Here is an 8,602-nt window from a genome sequence, read left to right on the forward strand (position 1 = left end):
GCGAGGCACAGAAAGGAATTGGCAGTAACACCAGAGGAGCCAAGCACCAGCTACTGGTCGATAGAACAGTTGCCCGAGACTGTAAGAAGAGACAGACCAACCTGTGCACTGCCTGGATTGACTACAAGAAAGCCTACGACTCAATGCCACACACATGGATACTGGAATGTCTGGAACTGTATAAGATCAACAGGAACCTAAGGACCTTCATCCAGAACTCAATGGAAATGTGGAAGACAACCCTAGAGGCCAACTCAAAACCCATTGCCCAAGTCAACATCAAGTGCGGCATATACCAAGGAGATGCGCTATCACCACTGCTGTTCTGCATAGGCCTGAACCCCCTCAGTCAGATCATCACGAAGAGCGGCTACGGGTACCGATTCCGTAGTGGGGCAACAATCAGCCACCTGCTCTACATGGATGACATCAAGCTGTATGCCAGGAACGAGCGAGAAATAGACTCGCTGGTCCACACCACCCGGATCCACACAACCCGATGAAATAGGGATGTCATTCGGATTGGACAAGTGTGGCCGGATGGTCTCAAAGAGAGGCAAGATGGTCCGGACTGAGGGGATTGACCTACCAGAGGGCAACATAGGTGATATCCAAGACAGCTACAAGTACCTTGGCATCCCACAGGCTAATGGAAACCATGAAGAGGCCACAAGGAAGTCAACCACAGCCAAATACCTCCAGAGAGTAAGGCAGGTCCTGAAAAGTCAGCTGAATGGTAAGAACAAGGTCCGAGCCATCAACATGTACGCACTACCAGTCATCAGATACCCCGCTGGTATCATAAACTGGCCAAAGGAGGAGATAGAAGCCACAGATATCAAGACTAGAAAGCTCCTCACCATGCATGGAGGGTTCCACCCCAAGTCCAGCACCCTGAGACTATACACTAAGCGGAAAGAGGGAGGCCGAGGGCTAGTGAGCATCAAGACCACGGTCCAGGATGAAACATCGAAAATCCGAGAATACATCAGAAAGATGGCCCCAAAGGATGAACTGCTAAGTGAATGTCTCAGGCAGCAGAACCCTGATGAGAGTGCAGAGGAGGAGGAGGAGGAACAGACAACCTGCAGAGACAAACCCCTACATGGCATGTACCACCGTCAGATAGAGGAAGTGGCTGATATCAAGAAATCCTACCAGTGGCTGGATAATGCAGGACTGACAGACAGCACAGAGGCACTAATCATGGCAGCACAAGAACAGGCCATAAACACAAGAGCCATAGAGGCCAGGATCTACCAGAGTAGATCAGACCCAAGATGCAGACTGTGCAAAGAAGCCCCTGAAACAGTCCAGCACATAGTAGCAGGGTGTAAGATGCTAGCTGGATCAGCGTACATGGAGAGGCACAACCAAGTGGCTGGGATAGTATACAGGAACATCTGCAACCAGTATGGAATAGAAGTACCCAAGTCCCAATGGGCCATACCACAGAAGGTGGCTGAGAACAACAGGGCCAAGGTTCTGTGGGACTTCAGCTTCCAGACTGACAAACAGATCCTGGCTAACCAACCGGACATAGTGGTGGTGGACAAAGAGCAGAAGAGGGTGGTGGTGATAGATGTGGCGATCCCAGCTGACGCCAACATCAGGAAGAAGGAACATGAGAAACTTGAGAAGTATCAAGGGTTGAAAGAGCAGCTGGAACGGATGTGGAAGGTCAAGGGTTGCGTGGTCCCCGTGGTAGTGGGGGCACTTGGGGCAGTAACCCCCAAACTGGGAGAGTGGCTCCAGCAAATCCCAGGAACAACATCTGAAGCCTCAGTCCAGAAGAGCGCAGTCCTAGGAACATCGAAGATACTGCGCAGAACCCTCAAACTCCCAGGCCTCTGGTAGAGGACCCGAGCTTGAGGATGACATGGATACCACCCCCCCGCCGGGGGTGAGAAGGAGATTTATATATATATATATATATATATATATATATATATATATATATATATATATATACATACACACAATACAGTGGGGCAAAAAAGTATTTAGTCAGCCACCAATTGTGCAAGTTCTCCCACTTAAAAAGATGAGTGAGGCCTGTAATTTTCATCATAGGTACACTTCAACTATGAGAGACAGAATGGGGGGAAAGAATCCAGGAAATCACATTTTAGGATTTTTAATGAATTAATTGGTAAATTCCTAGGTAAAATAAGTATTTAGTCACCTATAAACAAGCAAAATTTCTGGCTCTCACAGACCTGTAACAACTTCTTTAAGAGGCTCTTCTGTCCTCCACTCATTACCTGTATTAATGGCACCTGTTTGAACTCGTTATCAGTATAAAAGACACCTGTCCACAACCTCAAACAGTCACACTCCAAACTCCACTATGGCCAAGACCAAAGAGCTGTCAAAGGACACCAGAAACAAAATTGTAGACCTGCACCAGGCTGGGAAGACTGAATCTGCAATAGGTAAGCAGCTTGGTGTGACGAAATCAACTGTGGGAGCAATTATTAGAAAATGGAAGACATACAAGACCACTGATAATCTCTCTCGATCTGGGGCTCCACACAAGATCTCACCCCGTGGGGTCAAAATGATCACAAGAACGGTGAGCAAAAATCCCAGAACCACACGGGGGGACCTAGTGAATGACCTGCAGAGAGCTGGGACCAAAGTAACAAAGGCTACCATCAGTAACGCACTACGCCACCAGGGACTCAAATCCTGCAGTGCCAGACGTGTCCCCCTGCTTAAGCCAGTACATATCCAGGCCCGTCTGAAGTTTGCTAGAGAGCATTTGGATGATCCAGAAGAGGATTGGGAGAATGCCATATGGTCAGATGAAACCAAAATAGAACTTTTTGGTAAAAACTCGTGTTTGGAGGAGAAAGAATGCCGAGTTGCATCCAAAGAACACCATACCTACTGTGAAGCATGGGGGTGGAAACATCATGCTTTGGGGCTGTTTTTCTGCAAAGGGACCAGGACGACTGATCCGTGTAAAGGAAAGAATGAATGGGGCCATGTATCGTGAGATTTTGAGTGAAAACCTCCTTCCATCAGCAAGGGCATTGAAGATGAAACGTGGCTGGATCTTTCAGCATGACAATGATCCCAAACACACCGCCCGGGCAATGAAGGAGTGGCTTCGTAAGAAGCATTTCAAGGTCCTGGCGTGGCCTAGCCAGTCTCCAGATCTCAACCCCATAGAAAATCTTTGGAGGGAGTTGAAAGTCCGTGTTGCCCAGCGACAGCCCCAAAACATCACTGCTCTAGAGGAGATCTACATGGAGGAATGGGCCAAAATACAAGTAACAGTGTGTGAAAACCTTGTGAAGACTTACGGAAAACGTTTGACCTCTGTCATTGCCAACGAAGGGTATACAACAAAGTATTGAGATGAACTTTTGTTATTGACCAAATACTTATTTTCCACCATAATTTGCAAATAAATTCTTTAAAAATCAGACAATGTGATTTTCTGGATTTTTTTTCTCATTCTGTCTCTCATAGTTGAAGTGTACCTATGATGAAAATTACAGGCCTCTCTCATCTTTTTAAGTGGGAGAACTTGCACAATTGGTGACTGACTAAATACTTTTTTGCCCCACTGTATGTATGTGTGTATATATATATATATATATATATATATATATATATATATATATACACATACACAAAATACATATATATTAGGGATGGCGAAAACTAAAAAAAATCTTGACTGACCACCGAGCCTCATTAGCCGGTTAAAGTCAGTTAACCTAGGAGTTTAAACAGGGATGTAAACGGCACGCCTTTTGGCGGATGCCGCCTTTTTCACGGCTGAATCGTACAGATCCGATTTTTTTTTTTAGGGGGGCGTTGGAGTGTCTGAATAATTTCATCAGAGTAAATTCTGTATTAAAATTACTAAATAAGCAAATGCCGTTACAGTCCATGAAACATAGGAAGTATAAGTATGAGAAGAAAACAGTAAATCAGTAAGCTGCGCACGTTTTCACGGACGCTGAGCAAATGTGCGCAGCTTTCTGATTTACTGTTTTCTTCTCATACTTCCTATGTTTCATGGACTGTAATGGCATTTGCTTATTTAGTAATTGTAATACAGAATTTACTTTGATGAAATTATTCAGACACTCCAACGCCCCCCCCCCCCCAAAAAAAACGGATCTGCACGATTCAGCCGTGAAAAAGTCGGCATCTGCGCCTTTAGTTTATGTGGAGATATATGATCTGCAATAACATGCATTGTTGGCTACAGACCGAAACATGCTTTCAGAATGCACTGGCCAAGGTAGGACTAAACTCGATGTGCCTTCTAATAATAAAAAAAAAAACAAAAAAAAACAGAATAGTAATTTGTAAGCTAAAAAGCCTGTGTCTACACTTTTCTTTCGCCGAGTGGCAGCTGTCTTCAACTGGGGCGGGAGGGCGGGACGTGACTGAATGGGTGTTTCTGATTTGTCACCTGTCGTCCTTACACCGCATGGCATGCCCCAAGCATTTACAACACAGAATTCCAGGTTCTCCGCTCCAAAATTGGCAGCCTCAAAACTATTGATTTTTTTTTTTAACCAACAACCAAAAAAATTTAACCGGTTGACGTTGATTCGGTCAACCATCGGTCAAACGGTCATCGGTTAACATCCCTAATATATATATATATATATATATATATATATATATATATATATATATATATATATATATACACACACACACACACACATACACACACACACACATATACATACATTATATATATATATATATATATATATATATATATATATATATATATATATATCTGTCAAAAATGTCGCGTTATTAACGCGTTAACTTGAATCAATTTTAACGGCGATAATTTTTTTATCGCGAGATTAACGCTCTGTGACATGATGCCACGCCCCGCACAGCCAGAGTCCTCTGCCCTCCCCCGAAGAGCCACGGTGCTCGGCGGCTCCAGCCCCACTTTGCAGGGGCTGTGACAAGACGTGTTATGCTCTGCAATAAAAAAAAAAAAATATTGGTACAACCAGTGTTCGAACTATGCCGATATTTTCGGGGGGGTCCCTTATTTTCCCTTGGGGGGGGAGGGGGTGCTTGCGCTTGTCTCAGAGCGCGGCTCTCCATCGCGCGCTCACTTCAGATATGCAAATGCTTCCCGTTACACACGATTGCTAAGTCAATAAACATCATTTTGCCAATATTTTAGAGACCCCCCCAACATTTCCCAAATCATGTTTTCAAGGTATCTCATGTCTGTTTCAGGGGATCTCGGATCCCCCGTGTACCCCCGTAGTTCGAACGGTGAGCAAGCCCATTCACTTTTTTATGCTGATAAGAGAATTACAATGGTTTTTCATGTGACAAAAATGTGCGATTAAATTGCGATTAATCACGAGTTAACTATGACAGTCGCGACATTAATCGCGATTAAATATTTTAATCGCTTGACAGCACTAATATATATATATATATATATATATATATATATATATATATACACACACACACATATATATATATATATATATATATATATATATATATATATATATATATATATATATATATACATACATACACACACACACACGTGTGCACATCTCAAAAAATTAGAATACCATGAAAAAGTTCCTTTTTTTCATAATTTAATTCAAAAAGGTAAACTTTCATATATTCTATATTCATTACATGTAAATTGAAATATTTCAAGCCTTTTTTGTTTTAATTTTGATGATTATGGCTTATAGCTCATGAAAATCAGAAATCCAGTATCTCAAATTATTAGAATATTCCCTAAGATCAGTCAAAAAAAGGATTTACAATACAGAAATGTCCAACTTCTGAAAAGTATATTCATTTATACACTCAATACTTGGTTGGGGCTCCTTTACCATAAATTACTGTATCAATGCGGTGTGGCATGGAGGTGATCAGTCTGTGGCACTGCTGAGGTGTTATTGAAGCCCAGTTTGCTTTGATAGTGGCCTTCAGCGTATCTGTATTTTTGGGTCGGGTGTTTCTCATCTTCCTCTTGACAATACCCCATAGATTCTCTATGGGGTTCAGGTCAGGCAAGTTGGCTGGCCAATCAAACACAGTAATATCATGGTCAGCAAACCATTTGGTAGTAGTTTTGGCACTGTGGGTAGGTGCTAAGTCCTGCTGGAAAAGGAAATCAGCATCTCCAAAAAGCTCACCAGCAGATGGAAGCATGAAGTGCTCTAAAATCTCCTGGTAGATGGCTGTGTTGACTTTGGACTTGATAAAATACAGTGGACCAACACCAGCAAATGACATGGCACTCCAAATCATCACAGACTGTGGAAACTTCACACTGGGCTTCAAACACCTTGGATTCTGTGCCTCTCCACTCTTCCTCCAGACTCTAGAACCGTGATTTCCAAATTAAATGCAAAATGCACTTTCATCTGAAAAGAGGACTTTGGACCACTGAGCAACAGTCCATTTATTTCTCTCCTTAGCTCAGATAAGACACTTCTGACATTGTCTCTGGCTCAAGAGTAGCTTGATATTAGGAATGTGAAAGTTGTATCCCCTTTCTTGAAGACGTCTGTTCGTGATGGGTCTTGATACACTGACACCAGCCTCAGTCCACTCCTTGTGAAGCTCTCCCAAGTTCTTGATTCAACTTTTCTTGACAATCCTTTCAAGACTACGGCCATCCCCGTTGCTTGTGCACCTTTTCCAGCCACCCTTTTCAGCAATGACCTTTTGTGGCTTACCCACCGTGTGGAGGGCATCAGTGATCATCTTCTGGACAACAGTCAAGTCAGCAGTCTTCCCCATGATTGTGGTTGTGTGTACTGGACTGGACTAGACTGAGAGATACACTGTGTTCATACTGTTTTACTCAAACTCGAAATGAAATATTCTAATATTTTGAGATTTTTTTTTAAAATGTTTTTGTACTGTATGCCATACTGATTAAAATTAAAATAGAAAAATACTTGAAACATTTTAGTTTATGTGTAGAGTCTATAATATATAACATTTTCACTTTCTTAAATAACTGATGGAAAATATTGAACTTTTTCACAATATTCTAATTTTTTGAGATGCACTATATATATATATATATATATATATATACACACACACACACACACACACACACACACACACACACACACACACACACAGTGGTGCTTGAAAGTTTGTGAACCCTTTTGAATTTTCTATATTTCCGCATAAATATGACCTAAAACAACATCAGATTTTCACACAAGTCCTAAAGGTAGATAAAGAGAACCCAGTTAAACAAATGAGACAAAAATATTATACTTGGTCATTTATTTATTGAGAAAAATGATCCAATATTACATATCTGTGAGTGGCAAAAGTATGTGAACATCTAGGATTCGCAGTTAATTTGAAGGTGAAATTAGAGTCAGGTGTTTTCAATCAATGGGATGACAATCAGGTGTGAGTGGGCACCCTGATTTATTTAAAGAACAGGGATCTATCAAAGTCTGATCTTCACAACACATGTTTGTGGAAGTGTATCATGGCACAAACAAAGGAGATTTCTGAGGACCTCAGAAAAAGCGTTGTTGATGCTCATCAGGCTGGAAAAGGTTACAAAACCATCTCTAAAGAGTTTGGACTCCACCAATTCACAGTCAGACAGATTGTGTACAAATGAAGGAAATTTAAGACCATTGTTACCCTCCCCAGGAGTGGTCGACCAACAAAGATCACTCCAAGAGCAAGGCGTGTAATAGTCGGTGAGGTCACAAAGGACCCCAGGGTAACTTCTAAGCAACTGAAGGCCTCTCTCAAATTGGCTAATGTTAATGCTCATGAGTCTACCATCAGAAGAACACTGAACAACAATGGTGTGCACGGCAGGGTTGCAAGGAGAAAGCCACTGCTCTCCAAAAAGAACATTGCTGCTTGTCTGCAGTTTGCTAACGATCATGTGGACAAGCCATAAGGCTATTGGAAAAATGTTTTGTGGACAGATGAGACCAAAATATAACTTTTTGGTTTAAAATGAGAAGCGTATGTTTGGAGAAAGGAAAACACTGGATTCCAGCATAAGAACCTTATCCCATCTGTGAAACATGGTGGTGGTAGTATCATGATTTGGGCCTGTTTTGCTGCATTTGGGCCAGGATGACTTGCCATCATTGATGGAACAATGAATTCTGAATTATACCAGCAAATTCTAAAGGAAAATGTCAGGACATCTGTCCATGAACTGAGTCTCAAGAGAAGGTGGGTCATGCAGCAAGACAACGACCCTAAGCACACAAGTCGTTCTACCAAAGAATGGTTAAAGAAGAATAAAGTTAATGTTTTGGAATGGCCAAGTCAAAGTCCTTAACCTTAATCCAATCAAAATGTTGTGGAAGGACCTGAGCAAGCAGTTCATGTGAGGAAACCCATCAACATCCCAGAGTTGAAGCTGTTCTGTACAGAGGAATGGGCTAAAATTCCTCCAAGCTGGTGTGCAGGACTGATCAACAGTTACCGGAAACATTTAGTTGCAATTATTGCTGCACAAGGGGGTTACACCAGATACTGAAAGCAAAGGTTCACATACTTTTGCCACTCACAGATATGTAATATTGGATCATTTTCCTCAATAAATAAATGACCA

At 42.0% G+C, this 8,602-nt stretch overlaps 1 protein-coding gene across 8 annotated transcripts in view; it reads right to left on the reverse strand.

Moving 5' to 3' along the window:
- agap1 (ArfGAP with GTPase domain, ankyrin repeat and PH domain 1) overlaps nt 1-8,602 on the reverse strand; it is a 322,009-nt gene that overhangs the window by 21,452 nt on the left and 291,955 nt on the right. The gene's annotated exons all lie outside the window — the stretch shown is intronic.

This window comes from Neoarius graeffei, chromosome 4 (assembly GCF_027579695.1).
Source record: "Neoarius graeffei isolate fNeoGra1 chromosome 4, fNeoGra1.pri, whole genome shotgun sequence".
Classification (NCBI taxonomy): Eukaryota; Metazoa; Chordata; class Actinopteri; order Siluriformes; family Ariidae; genus Neoarius; species Neoarius graeffei.